This window comes from Leucopleurus acutus (genome assembly GCF_964270905.1).
Source record: "Leucopleurus acutus genome assembly, chromosome: 4".
Lineage (NCBI taxonomy): Eukaryota > Metazoa > Chordata > Mammalia > Artiodactyla > Delphinidae > Leucopleurus > Leucopleurus acutus.
In genome coordinates, this window is record NC_139146.1 from 58,116,561 (window position 1) to 58,132,681 (window position 16,121).

A 16,121-nucleotide genomic window follows, 5' to 3' on the forward strand; every position below is an offset into this window, starting at 1 on the left:
AGAATTTGTGTTCTTATAATGTCACCAGTAAGTACTTCAAGAAGACAGCTTGATTATGCCAAATTACCAACTTATCCACATTCACATTTGTCTTAGTTTGTGTTTCACCGAAAACCATAACCTGAGAAAGTGACTCAAATACATAAATTTGTTATAAGGAACTAGGGTGGAGATGAGGGAGTGTGAAGAGTGAAACATGGAATGAAGAAAAGAACATATATTCAACATTCACAAATCAATCAATGTGATACAACTCTAACAAAAAGAACAGTAAAATTATATGATTATCTCAATAGTTGCAGGAAAAGTATTTGACAAAATTCAACACCTATTTATGATAAACTCTCAACAAAGTGAGTATAGAATAATGTACATAATAAAGGCCATATATGAAACACCCACAGGTAACATCACTCTCAATGGCAAATGCTGAAACCTTTTCATCAAAACTCAGGAACAAGACAACTCTTGCCACTCTTATTCAACATAATATTGGAAGTCTCAGACAGAAGAATTAGGCAAGAAAAATAAATGACATCCAAATTGGAAAGGAAGAAGTAAAACTGTCACTCTTTGCAGGTTACATGATTTTATATATTAAAAAACCCTAAAGACTTTACCAAAAAACTATTTGAATAAATAAATTCAGTAACGTTGCAGCATACAAAAATAATATACAGAAATCTGTTGTGTTTCTACACACTAATAAACTATCAGAGAAATTAAGAAAACAACCTTATTTACAATTGCATCAAAGAAAATTAAATACCTAGGAATAAATTTAACCAAGGAGGTGAAAAATCTGTACACTGAGAACTATAAGACATTGATGAAGAAATTGAAGATGACATAAATAAGTGGAAAGATATTCCATGCTCATGGATTGAAACAATTAATGTTAAAATTTTCATACTACCCAAAGCAAACTACAGTTTCAATGCAATCCATATCAAAATTTCAATGGTGTTTTTTTCACAGAAAAAGAAAAAAAAATCCTAAAACTTATATGGAACCGCAAAAGACCCCAAATAGCCAAAGTAGACTTGAAAAGACGAACCAGCTGGAAGCATCATGCTTCCTGATTTCAAACTACAAAGCTATAATAATCAAAACAGAATGTTATTGGCATGAAAACAGACACATTAATCAATGGAACAAAATGGAGAACCCAGAAAAAACTTGCATATATGGTTGATTCATGATGAAGGAGCCAAGGAAATACCATGGGGAAACCATAGTCTCTTCAATAAATGGTGTTGGAAAAACAGGACAGCCACATGCAAAAGAATGAAATTGGACCCCTAACTTACACCATACACAAATATTAATACAAAATAGGTAAAAGACTTGAATGTAATACCTGAAATCATAAAAATCCTGGGAAAAAACATAGTGAGTAAGCTACTTGACATCTGTCTTGGCAATGATATTTTGAATTTGGAAACAAAAGCAAAAATAACAAGCGGGACTATTAACAAATTAAAAAGCTTCTGCATAGCAAAGGCAATCTATGGAATGAAAGAAAGTTTGTAAATCATATATCTGATAAGGGGTTAATACCAAAAAATTATATAAAGAACTCATACAGCTCGATAGCAAAACAATCCCATTTAAAAACGGACAAACCGGGCTTCCCTGGTGGCGCAGTGGTTGAGAGTCTGCCTGCCGATGCAGGGGACACGGGTTCGTGCCCCGGTCCGGGAGGATCCCACATGCCACGGAGCGGCTAGGCCCGTGAGCCATGGCCGCTGAGCCTGTGCGTCCGGAGCCTGTGCTCCGCAACAGGGGAGGCCACAACAGTGAGAGGCCCGTGTACCGCCAAAAAAAAAAAAAAAAACGGACAAACATCTGAAGAGACATTTTTCCAAAGAAGACATACAAGATAAATGCCCAACAGGAGCCAAAAGTTTCTCAACATCACTAATCATCAGGGAAATGCAAATAAAACCACAACGTGATATCACCTCACACCTGTTCGAATGGCTATTATCAAAAAGACAAGAAATAACAAGTGTTGCAAAGAATTTGGAGCAAAGGAAACACTTGTGCACTGTTAGTGAGTATGTAAATTTGTACTACCTCCATGGAAAACAGTACAGATTATGATACAATGTATATGCCATGAAATTTACCCTCTTAAAATGTATATTCAGTGGGTTTTTAAAATCATATTCACAGAGTGCAATCATTACTACTAATTTTAGAATATTTTCATCACCCCTGAGAAAAACCACATGCCCATTAGCAGTCACTCTCCATTTTCGTTTCCCCCATCTCCTGGCAACTACTATTGTCTATGTATATTTGTCAATTCGAGACATTTCACATAAATAGAATCATATAATGTTTTATTAGTGTTTACTACCTTCTTCCACTGAGCATAATGTTTTTAAGGTTTATCCATGTCATAGCATGTTTCAGTGCTTCATTTTAGTCGACAAATAGTATTCCGTGTTTTATATACACCAATTTTTTTTAATCTGTTCATCCACTCAATATATCCATTATCCATTCAATACAAATGGACACTTGCATTGTTTCTCCTTTTGGGCTATTATAAATAATGCTGCTGTAAACATTTGTGTGAAAGTTTTTGCATGAGTATATGTTTTAATTTCTCTTTATTACATATCTAGAATTGAAATTACTTCCACAAAGTAACAATATGTTTAACATTTTGAGTAATGACCAAACTGTTTTTCAGAGTAGCTACATCATTTTACAAACTCAGTAGCAATGAATGAGGGTTCTCATTTTTCCATACCCTTGCAAACACTTGTTATTGTTCATATTTTATGATATAATCATAATAGTGAAGTAAGAGCTCACTATGGGTTTGATTTGTATTTCTTCAAAGCTGCTAATATTAAGCATCTCTTAATGTGCTTATTGGTCCTTTGTATATTATCTTTGGTAAAATGTTTATTTTTTAAATGAGTTATTTCTCTTATTATTGAGTTGTGAGAATTTTTATGTATTGTACATAAAGCCCCTTATCAGATATATGATTTGAAAATATTTTCTCTTATTGTGTAGGTTGCCATTTTATGTTTTAGTCTATCAGTTTCAGCACAAAATTTTTTAATTTTGAAGAAGTCCAATTTATCTGTTTTTTTTTTCTTGCCACTTGTGATTTTGGTGTAATATCTCCAAAGTCATTGGCTAATCCAAAATCCCAATAATTTAGTCCTGTTTTCTTGCAAGAACTTGGTAAGTCAATGTTAACATTTAAATTTAGAATTATGATCTATTTTGATTTAATTATTTGTACATTGTGAGGTAGGGTTTTAGCAGCACTCATTTATATGGGGATATCTAGCTGTCCCAGCAACATTTTTAAAAAATACTATTCATTGCTCATTGGATTGTCTTGGCATAATTGTGGAAAGTGTAAGAGTTTTTTTCTGGACTTTTGAGTCTCTTCCATTGATTATTTGTCTATCTTTACATAAGCTCCACACAATCTGGTTTAGTTTAGCTTTGTAGTAAATGTTGAGGTTAAGAAGTATGAGAACTCCAAATTTGTTCTTTTTTTCAAGATTGTTTTGGCTATTTTGTGTTTCATGTATCTCCATATGCATTATAGTTTCCCAATTTCTGGGAAAAAATGGCAGCTGAAGCTCTGATAGAGATTATATTAAGTGTGTAGATCAGTGTAAAGGGTATTATCATCATAACCAACTTAAGTTTTCAAATCTATATACATGGTAGATCTTTCCATTTATTTAGGTCTTCTAAATTTCTTTCAATAATGTTTATAATCCTTGTAGTACAACCTTTTCACTTTTTTGTAAGATATATTCCTAAGTACTTTCTTGTTTTTAATTCCATTGTACATGAAATTAATTTCTTATTTTAATTCAAGTTGTACATTTCTAATATATAGAAATACAACAAAGTTTTGTATCTTTCATCCTGTAATCTGCCTGAACTTGTTCATTTGTTCTACTTTTTTTTTTAGTATGTGAATTTTTTTAAGAGTTTCTATGTACAAGATCAGGTCACCTAAGAATATTGCTACTTTTACATCTTCTGTATCTGGATATCTTTTGCTTGTTTTTCCTGCCTAATTGCCCTGGCAAGAATCTTCAGGGCAATATTGGATGGATGCAATGAGAGTGAACAGCTTTATCCTGTCCTGATTTTAGGGAGAAATCTTTCAGTCTTTCATCATTAAGTATGATGTCAGCTATGAGTTTTTGTTAGATGTCTTCTATCAGCTTGAAGAATTCCCCTTGCATTCCCAGATAGTTGAGTGTATCTAGCATGAAACAGTGTTAAATTTTTTCACATGTTTTTCATGGCTATTGAGATGATCATGAGTTTTTTGTTCACTATTTGATTAGTATGGTGTAGCACATTGATGGTTTTTATATAATAAAGCCACCTTGTATTCCTGGGATAAATCCCACAAGGTCATGGTGTATAATCCTTTTTATATGTTTCTGGATTCAGTTTACTCATATTATGTTGAGGCTCTTGGCTTCTATATACATAAAGGATATTGATCTATAGTTTTCTTTACCTGCAATGTCTTTGTGTGATTTTGATATTGGGATATACTGGCCTCAAAGAATAAGTAGGGGGGTGTTTAATTCTCTTATTTTTTAAAAGAAGTTAGAAAGGATTCTTCTCTACACCTTCCTTTAGTACAATTCAGCCGTGAAGCCACCTGGGCATGGGCTTTTCTTTGTGCTCATTTCTTACTAATAATTCAATCTCTTAACTTGTTGTAGGCCTATTTAAATTTTCTATTTGTTATGAGTCAGTCAGTTTTCATATTTTGTGTCTTCCAGGAGTTTGTCCATTTCATTTAGCTTATATAATTTGTAGGCACAGAGTTTCTTATAGCATTATTTTATAATCCTTTTTATTTGTGTAAGTTTGGTAGTGATGCCCATGCTTTCATCTTTGATTTTAGTTATGTAAGTATTCTGTTTTTTTCCTTGGCCAGTGTACTTAAACATTTGTCAATAAGATTTCAAAATTTTCAAAGAACCAACTTTTTCATTGATTATCTCTATTGTTATTTTATTCCTTATTTTATTAACTTCCCCTATACTATTTTTTAATTTAGTTCTTTTGGATGAATTTGTGTTCCATTTGCTCTTATTTTTCTAGTTTAAGATAAAAGGTTAGGTTATTGATTTAAGACTTTTTGTTTTGTTTTAATTTAGACACTTAGAACTACCAGTTTTCCTCTAAGCTATGTTTTAGCTGCATTCCATAAGCTTTGGTATGTTGTTTTTGTTTTCTTTCTCAAATCCTTTGAAATTTCTCAGAGGAATTTCTAATTTCCTTTGTAATATCTTCTTTGACCCATCTATTATTTAAGGATATGTTAATTTCCACATGTTTATAAATATCCCAAATTTCCTTCTGTTACTGATTTGTAATTTCATTCCACTGTTTTCAGAGAACATTATTCATATAATTTCATATTTATTGAGGCTTGTGTTATGACCAAATATATGTTCTATCATGTAGAAGTTCCTTGTACACTTGAGAAGAATGTGCATTTTACTATTTTTGGGTGCAGTGCCTTATATATATCATTTAGGTTTACTTGACTTGTTGTGTTTTTCAAGTCTTCTATTTCCTTTCTGAGTTTCTACCTACTTGTTCTAGCCATCACTGATAATGGAGAATTGACATCTCTGTTGTTGAGTTGTCTATTTCTCCTTTTAGTCAGTTTTACTTTCTGTATTTTTGGACTCTGTTTTTAGGTGCAAATATATTTTAATTGTCATATCTCCCTCATGGTTTGTCACTCTTATCATTATAAAATGCCCTCCTTTACCTCTAGTAACATTGTTTTTTCTTATCCTCCATTCTGTTTGATGTTAGTATAGCCACCCCAATTCTTTTTTAGTTACTGTCTGCATGCTATAATTTTTACCTCCTTTTACCTACAACTTATTTGATTCTTTGAATCTAAATTGTGCCTCATCCACAATATATGGTTGAATCATTCCTTTCTAATGCATTTTTCCAACCTTTAATTTTTGAGGTTGTGTTTAAGACATATATATTTAATGTAATTACTGATAATGTAGGACTGATGTTTGACATTTTGCTAACTGTTTTCAAAACGTTGATGTTTTCTTATTGCTCTATTACTGCCTTCTTTTACATAGTATACACTGTAGTGTACATTTCCTTTCCCATTTATTTTATAGTTTGCTTATAGTTATTTTTATTAGTTTCCTCTGAGATTAACATCTTAACTTAAAATAATCCAGTTTGCATTAATACCAAAATAATTTCAATTATACAAAATACTTTGCTTCAATATAATTCCCTTTATTCCTTCCTCCTTTATGCTATTATTGTCATACAACTTATATCTTTACACATTATAAGCACATTGTTTTATAATTATCAGTTTGTGCCAGTGTTCTTTTAAAATCAGATATGAAAACAAAATAGTTACAAACAAAAATACATTTTACTATTTTTAATATATATCTATTTTTAATATATATCTATGCAGTTACCTTTATTTCTTCATGTGGATTCAAGTTACCATTGCCTGTCCTTTCATTTCAGCCTAAAGGATTATCTTGACTACTGTAACTTTGTAAGACAGGGTGTTCGCAATGAATTCTCTCAATTTTCGATTTTCTGAGAATGATTTAATGTTTCTTTCATTTTTTAATAATAATATTTTTGGATATAGAATTTTTGATTGACTTTTCCTTTCAGCACTTTGACTATGTTATCCACTGCCTTTGGCCTCCATGGTTTCTGATTAGAAGTCAGCTGTTAATCTCATTGAAGTATCCTTGTATGTGATGAGTTATTTTTCTCTTGCTACTTTCAAGAGTCTGTTATTCTTTGGCTCTTGACAGTTTTACTATGATATGCCTAGTATAGAAGTATTTGAGTTTATCCTACTTGGAATTTATTATGTCTCTTGAATGTGCAGATTAATGTTTCTCATCAAATTTGGGAAATTTAAATCCATTAATTCTTCAAATATTCTTTCTGCCCCTTTTTCTTTCTCCTATCCTAGTATGACTTCCATTATGTGTAGGTTGATATTACTAGTGATGTTCCACAGCAATGAGACTCTATTTTTCTTCATTCTTTTTATTTTCTGCTCAGAAAACAGGAAAATAACAATTGACCTCTCTTAAACTCAGATGACTTTTTCTTCTAACTGCTCAACTCTACTATTGAGCCTCTCAAATATTTTTTTTTATTTTAGTTACTTTCTATCTTAACTCCAGAATTTCTTATCATTGTTTATAATCTATTACTTTATTAATATTCTCTATTTGGTGATATATTATTTATTAACTTTCCTTTTTTTAAATTGGGACATAGTTTTCTTTACCTATCTGAATATATTTATAACAGCCTATATTAAATATTACCTTCTAAGTCCATATTCGAGTTTTCTGAGTAGAAGTTTCTATTTACTGCTTTTTCCCCAGGCTTATGAGTCATTCTTTCCTTTTCTTTTGGGTGTTTCAATACATGTTAAATGATATAATGTAGCAGCATTGGAAATAAGATTCACCATCCCCCACTCCCCAGAATTTGATGCTGCTTACTCTTCATTCTTGTTGTCATTGTTGCTACTGCTTTTGATTTTTTTGTGACTTTCCTAGACTAATTCTGTAGTGTGTATTCTTTGTTATATGTGACCATTGAAGTCTATCTGCTTGGTTAGTATAATGTTCACCTAAAGATTTAAAAGACATTTTCTTAATTGTCTTGAACCAATAAATTTTCCAATCTTTACTGAGATGGCTCTTTGTTGGGGTATACCTTTAGTACTGGGCACTTAACAACTCTGTCTGAGCCTTCACTTACTGCTTACATTGAGCTTCAAGGTCAGCTAGAGGTGAGAGATTAGGAACTTTTCAGGTTTTTATAGATATATGTACATCCCTCACATACACATGGCCTTCTAGATCCCCAGGGATATGGAGGAGCTCTTCAAAGTACCCATGGACATTTCATACTCTAGATTTTTACTTTTAAATTTTTGGTCAGCCTCTTCTTTGCACCAACTGGTATTGCTTCTTCAGCTACCATAATGTTAAAAATTGCTGCTGGTTGTTTTCAACAAATGCCATGGGATAGAGATAGCTTAGTGAGAAAATACCTAAATCAAACCAAATTAAAATCATCCCCATAAATGGTGCTTTTACAAGGATCTGCCAGACAGGTAAAATAGTGACAATTTTCTGGGAATATGGCTTTTGGGGAGCTCCAAAACTGTTCTTCCTTTCAATGCTATGCTGCTGTTTTCTCAGTTATTATTGTTCCAAAACTGCTGATTTTCATGGCTACCTCAGGATAGAGAGATGGGAGTAAGGAAAGTTAAATCACCACTAAGTCATTGTTCTTTCTAAGGCTTGACCATCTTTATTTAATAAATCCTTAAAGGATTATTGCAAAACTTCAGTTAATTTCCAGAATTCTAATAGAAGTTTTTGGACAATTTTGCCATTGTCTTCATCACTTTTATGATTTAGCAGATTTTGAAAGATCCTTATTCTGACATTTCAGATATGCTTCTTCCCCACTGCCATTTATAATTTATGTGACAGTAAAATTTTTATATAGAATTACGAAACTCAATTTATATAAAATCAGAATTGTAATGCTTGTTTTACCTTTTTTCTTTAACAGGATTATGAGGATAAGACAAATACTTGACATTTTTCTATGAAATAATAAAACACAAACAATGTTATGTACCATGTGTTAGGTGCTATGCTAGATGCTTCATGTTTAATATTATTAACCTTCAAAAAAAACAAGCAAGGTAGGTATTTCCCCCATTTTAGAGATGGGAGAGTTTAGATTAAAAGTAATATGATTTATTTGCTCAAAGCCATACATCTAGCAAGAGCAAAAGCAGGAACACAAACTCATGACTATTTATTTATCTGCTTTCCAGGAGAAGTTACTCTATATAACACAATGCTAAAGAAAGCTGAGGAGAAGGAAAAGGAGGAAGATGATGATGATCTTTTATCCTTTCTTTCTTCATTAAGATTATATGAAAACTTTAATCATTACATCTCAGTAGAGATAATTCTGTACAGTTAATTTTTCATCTAAATTTAAATCTGTAAAGATCTAATATCATTTGATAACTAAAGGTAAGATACTGTAATCTTAAAAAGTGTTCTCTAGTGACAAGGTGGTGACAACTTAATTTAGAGCATTATTATATACTATGTAAGGTGTAATTCCTACAATTATTAGTAACAACTGAATTGTTCAGTGGAGACTTTTCAGAATAGTAGTATATTTGCTTTTAACAAAAATGGTTATATTATTACAATCTTTGTGCCACATTTATGTAGTTTATCTTGTTAAACAGCAGTGACTTTTGATAGAAATATATATAGGTTATAGACAGGCAAATACCCCAACCTTCTGTACTTGTAGTTGATCAATACCTTTGCTCAATTCCCTGTGATTCTCTTCATAGCCTTACAGTCATTTGAATACCCTGCTACTTTTAAAGATCCTTGTTTTATTACCTTTTACTTGGTTTCTGTGTTATTTGTATCCACTTACCATGAGTTAATTAAGCAAGCAAATAGTTATTAAGTACCTTTTTTATGCCAGAGAAATTCTGGGAAAGTACAGAATACTTTTTACCTCATTACAGGCCTTAATGCTTTAATTCAAACATATATACCTTCAAGCAAGAATATTTTTAAGTTAAAAACCTCATTTTTTCTGCTCTTCTTATAAAAGACTGTCTTCAGCCAGCTCATAGTGATTTGTCTTTTTATTTCTGTTTATCAAAATCTCTCCTAAAATGTGGTAAGCATCAAATCTTAATTTGTAGAGATTTCCACTAAGTCAGGACAATGAATTCCTTTTCAAACACCTTTATTTTTGTTTTCTTTTGCCAAATTGTTATATTTGAAGGGAGAAGATTTTGTCAGAGAATCATATTTTTTAAATGTGGCTTTACAATCATTCTACCTAGGTTTAATCCAATGTCTGTCACTTACTAGTTCTGTAACCTTGGAGATGTTACTTTACTTCTTGAGCAATTATTTGGAGAACAGAACTCAGAGAGACAAAGAGAGAGGCAAAGAAACCAGTTATGATATTATGGCAAGAGTCCAAGGAAATAAGATGGGTGCTTTAATGAATGTAATGATTTATTAAGCAAATACTAATAGCCACATTTTCAGCTAGGTGCCAATGACATAAAATTAGATAAGTCATGGTCCTTGCATGTATGTAATTCACAGTCTATGGTAAAAGATACATAGAAAAACTATAAGCCAAGTTGTTAATTGCCATAATATGGGTGTACATGAAGTCCTAGCGAACACAAAATTGATACCATTATTCCATATGTGTCCTGACCAACACAGTCCAATGGGGATATATATTTTTTTTATCTAGGCAGTTAACTTCTATTATGCATCTTAAGATTGTATTACCTTTGTTCATTACACCTTACTGAAGGTTCAAATTAAGCAAGAGGAAAGGAGTTGGTTGATTTGTGCCCTTTACGATTTTACTATTTATGTCTGTGATGGCATTCAATGATTCTTATCTTTACTTAATGCTTTTGTTGAATTTAGTTTTTCAGTATTTAGCATAACTATACATTAAGTTTTACAATATATTACATATTTTGGTAAGCTTTGGGATAGGAAGAAAATATATTCTGATATTTTTTTACTTTCAACATTGCCTGCTGTCCTGTAATAAAAATATTCCACTTGTTCTTTCTTAATGACCTTTGCTAATAGATGGTCTCATGATCTGCTCTTTGATGTTAGAGTTAATTCAATGTTTAGAACAAATTTAAGAAAACATCCATGTTAATTCAGTATTTCTGAAAAGTTTTGAGACCCTTTGGACTTCAATTATTCTGGTAAAAGTGTGGAACTTTTTAATATAAGGTGAAAGAAAAACCAAGATTTGAAATCAAACAAGTATAAATTTGAATCTCAATTCTGACACTCATTATAAGATGGTAATAAGTTACTTTTTAGAGTGTGGCTCTCTTCATGTATAAAATGGTGTAACATTTCCTTCATAAAGTTATTTGAAGGCTAAATTGTGATAATTTAAAAATCTTAGAGTAGTTTCTGGCTATTGACAAATGATCAATAACTGTATATTATCAGTACCACTACCTTACTGTCATATGTTGAATAGGGTATTGTTTATTAACTGGCAATTAGTTTTAAAAAATCAAAATGCTACTATTATTAGTTTTAAAGTTGTATGGCTTCCAATATTACAAAACTCAAATTTAAAAATAGAATATAAAACAAAATAGAGGACATTAGTCATATACCATAAAACATATTTAAAGAATAATTTTTCCCACTGAAAACTGAAAAAGGCTTTCTCATTTTCAGAAAAAGTAACATTGATTGGCAAATTTATCTATAGAAAGAACAAATAAATATACGATAAGTTTAACATAAATTATTTTTGAAATTCTAAATGCAGAGGTGTAACTATGAAATAATTCTATGGGAAAAGCATATGTAGAAATCAAGACAAATTTTTTACCATCTTTGGTTTTAATTTCTTCATCTCTTAATTGGATAATGCCAGCTTAATTAATGGTTCAAATTAAATTTATCATGTTAAGGTTCTACAAATGTTAGTCATTATATCTGATGCCTTACTATAGGGAAACGTAGGAAAAAGGAAATTAGTACTTGATATCACTTACTCCTTAGTAATTCTTTGGTTTTTAACTCAACTGTCATATATTAAAAACCCATAAGTTACAGCATTTGCATGGCATACTTCTTGTTTTACTTACCTCCTAAACACCTTCTAGAAACTGCACTTCTCTGTCCCATTATCTTCAAACTATCCTCACAGCTGGCATCCACGTGGTTATAAGGACAGCTTCCATTTTGGGACAGTGAGACCACCACTCCCAGTCAATTGATCAAGCCCAGGGTTTCTAATGTAAATTGGTCCAATGAAAGTAGATCCACAATAACTACAAGTGTGGATCTGGTATTTGGGAGCTGAGTCATTTTAATGACAATATTCTCAAAAGAGAATCCAACAACACCTACTACTTAGTTTGTAAGACTCCTTCTTGTATGCCACAAGATAGTTCAGTATTCCTTTAATAATTTTGCCTGCTCTCACCCCATCCCCATTTTTTCTTATTTGTTTCTTTTGTTTAGGCAAACTGGAGAAAGCTCCTCCTATTTAAAAACAAACACTGAAGTGGATATATTAGGCATTTGGCAGATCATCTTCTTTGGCTCCCAAATCCATGAGTAAGGTTATTATCATATGCAAGCCCAGGTAGAATACATTGGAGGAAATTTCCTTTAAAGTCTATATTTGTAGCAGAAGCTTCAAAATCTTAAGCCACCATCAAAGACATGAATTAGGCAGGCATTTTCATCCTTATCAATATACCCAATCACTCATCAATAGTGTCAAAAGACTGATGGGTGTTGAAGATTGATGGGGGATTGATCAGTCTAACTTTAATCAGATAATAAGTTCAATGCTAGCTAATATTTTATGTATGTGTTCCATACCCTATTAGAATAATATACTCCACTAATTTGGTATACAAATATATTAATCTGTCAATGCATTTTTCTCACTCAGCATTCATTACTCTACCAAAAGTAGTTTGCCTTCACCCACAACTTTTATGTCCAAGGGATTTCTACTCTGAAGTTTAGGACACTATGACTATGTTACTATCTCTCTTGGATTTGCCACGAGTGGTTACTATTGTGAGGGTGCACACATCTATGCAACCATGTCAGGATGAACATGTTCTTGCTTAAGTACCTCTTCAGAGCATCATTTTTATAATTCAAAAGCAAATCAGAGTGATTGTGGCACCTCTAAAACTTCTTACACTGAGTTCAGAAAACAAAAGATATTCTGTATGTGCCACAGTTGCTGATCTGTGAGTAAGTAGTTGTCTCTTACAGAATATTTAAAAAGGCTAATACATTATTTTAACGTTCATTTATTGAGCTTCTGCTATGTGAGAGGCATTATCCAAGCTGATTAACAGATATTATTTTATTCAATCATAATAACACTTCTGTAATGGAAATCGTATTTTTCCCATTTTACATTCATGGACAGTGAGGCATAGAGAAGATAAAAAAATTTTCTCTGCTTCTCACATTTAATCAGTGGTTGAACATGGATTCACATCTGGATTTTACAAAACCTACAATGTATAATTAGAACATCCTTCAGGAAAAAGTGACAAACTTCAAATAAAGCAGCTCAAAATATAGTTTTTTCTTTTAAAGAAATAACCAAAAGTCTAGAGTCTAGGGCTAGTACAAGGCTTACCAATGCCATCAGAGTCTGAAGTACTTTTCATCCTTCTGCTCATTTATACTTTGAAAAGCAGTTTAGTTAGAACATAAGAGCACAGCTCTGGGATCAGACCTTTTGGGTTCATTTCCTATCTCCATTATGAAATTGCCATATGACCTTGGGCAACTTACTTAATCTCTTTATTTGCTTTATTTTCTTGATATCAATAATAGATATAATAATAATACCTAAACTACAGGATTTTTGTGAGAATTAGAATAAAGTCTAATCTTTGAGGGCAGCCTACAGAAATAGGATGGACTCCTCAACACAAAATTTGTTTCTAATGAGAAACAAAGTTGAGACTGATGATGCCATATGTACATCAAAAAAGTATGAAAATGTTTATTCCTCACATAATAGTTCTTTCTGGGAGAACAGAAAAGGCTTCAAAGAGGGTTTGAGAGAGCAGAAAAAGGAGATGGCTTGGATTTGATTGTAGTTAGGGGGTTGAACTGAAGCAAGAGTTCCCATGCACAAAGATGTAGTGGCTTGAATGTTTTTAATTTCCTGTCAGCACCAAAGGAGGGAACCCCTGGCTTCTTATCAGCTTTCCCAAGATGTGAGACAGAAGGAAAAGAGGAATTTGTAAAGTTTGCAAGCTGTCATCAGTCAGATATCAAAAAATGAAGTCAGATTCTTCATGAAAATTCATCGCTTATGTTTAAGTAAAGACTGAAATATGCCATGTTTTGTTTAATTGAATTTAAAGTCATTTAAGTAAGACATTATGACACCCCATGAGGCAAGTAACTGAATCCACTAAAAGAGGTGAAAATTCTCTTGAATGTTCTGTTCAAGAGAACTTCACTGTATATTTTTTGAAATGAAGTACGTGCCTTGGTCACTATTAATAATACCTGGATTTCTGAAGCTGACAAGGAATGTCTTGATGAGATTTTGTATTGTGTCTTTAGCATGCACAGAGATATGTATTACCTTGATTTATAGTTTGGGTAACTATGAAGTAAGAGATTTTCAAAAGTTCTTTATCCCAAAGGGGACAGCCTTGGATAAATAATTATTGTCTCCATTGGCAAGATCAGACAACCAGACCAATGGCAATGTCCCAAATCTAAAAATGTGCAGATGGGGCTGATTGTTGGCCAAGGTATCCAGTGATAAAATGACAGAGATTCGGCCAGTTTTGTTTGTCCTTGAGTCCTGTCACCACTCAGTGACGTCCTATTTAAGGGATAAAAAGCAGCAGCTCTCTAGCAAGCTTCATTACACACCATGGTGGCTCTATTTCCTGTAAAGCATAGTAACTCCTTTTGCTGTTCACTCATTTGATCCCAAGAAGCTTCCCAGGTAGTCAAGGGGTCCAGGAGAGGTGTAACCTCCTCCAGCACTGTGGTATCTAGCTAGGGACTGAGAATAGGGAAGGCCAACCCCTCCTGCAAGTGGGATATGCCAGGAGATCTGGGTTTGGCTTTATTCTGTAGGTACAATTTCTGTCTTAGCAAGGAGACCTTGGTGGCTATGCCAAGCTTGTGGGTACTGCTTCTGTAACCCAAGACGTAATGGGAAACTATGTAATAAGTGTCATAAGTGCAGGGCCAATGAGATATTTTATTTCCAGAACAATCCAGTGTGTAGCCAGCAATCAATATAATGGCATATATTGTGGTACTCAGGAAGACAGTTTCAAGTACCAGAAGTCCATGGGCATTAATTACAATCATGGGTGGTTGAGAGACTCCAGGAGGAATGATAGTAGGTTGCTAAAGCCTCTATTATGAAGGAGTCTCTGGGATCATTAATGAGAGTTCCTGCTGTATTGCACTTTGGACAGATTCTAGAGAATTTTGGCATGGGGTCCCAACCAATGTAGCAAATTTGCAAGTAATATCATAACAGGCTTAAGTAAAATTTGTAAACAAGGAATATGTTGCCTTCAGAATCCAAAAAGTCCTAAAATGTGTTGGTCTTGCTTTAATATTGTGAGTACCAAGAAGGTCAATAGCTGTGCCTTTATAGTGTCAGAGATTCAGTGGTCTTTGGTGGAACAAACAATTTTCACAAACCTAGATGGGCGTTGGGGCCTTTTACTATGTGAACTATGTGTGGGACAATGACCCATCTCCTTTATATGAACTGTTTTGTGAGTATCTGCATGTCTTTAATTAGTGTGTGAAGTGAATTTCCTTGGAGGATGACATCAATGCAATATTATACCTGTGCTATAGGAGAATATTGGTTGTAATTAAGGTTGCTTGCAAAGATTGTGGGTGATGGCAGGGCCGTTGAGATAACCCAGCAGAGTAAAGGTATACTGTGATTTTTTAGAAGATGAAGGCAAACTGCAGTGGAGAGCCTATTAAAATAGGCACTGAACATAATATATTCACCAAATCTGTGACTGCAGAGGATTTATAGTTTGCTGATTGGATGAAGGCAGTAATTTCAATAATATTGGGTATGAGGGCTTTAATGGTTGGAGCCACAGCATTGAAGTTGTAATCTTTCTTTCCAAATTTAAGGACAAGTCAAATGTGATTGTTAAAGGGAGGAGCAGTGTGCATAATAACCTCATCTAAAAAGGCCTTGTGTTACAATCCTTGAAGATACTGTTTTAATTTATATTCATTTATATTAGCCATATTAATCAGGAATGGAGGTTCATGAAAGATTTCTTTGTCAGGCTAATTGTAAGTACAAAAGACATTAATTTTATTGAGTAAGAGTATTCATGCCTACTATGGGATATTTTAGGGCAATAGCTGCTATGATTATGGAGAATTTAGGCAAGGCAATAGTTCTCATGGATAAGGTAAAACATT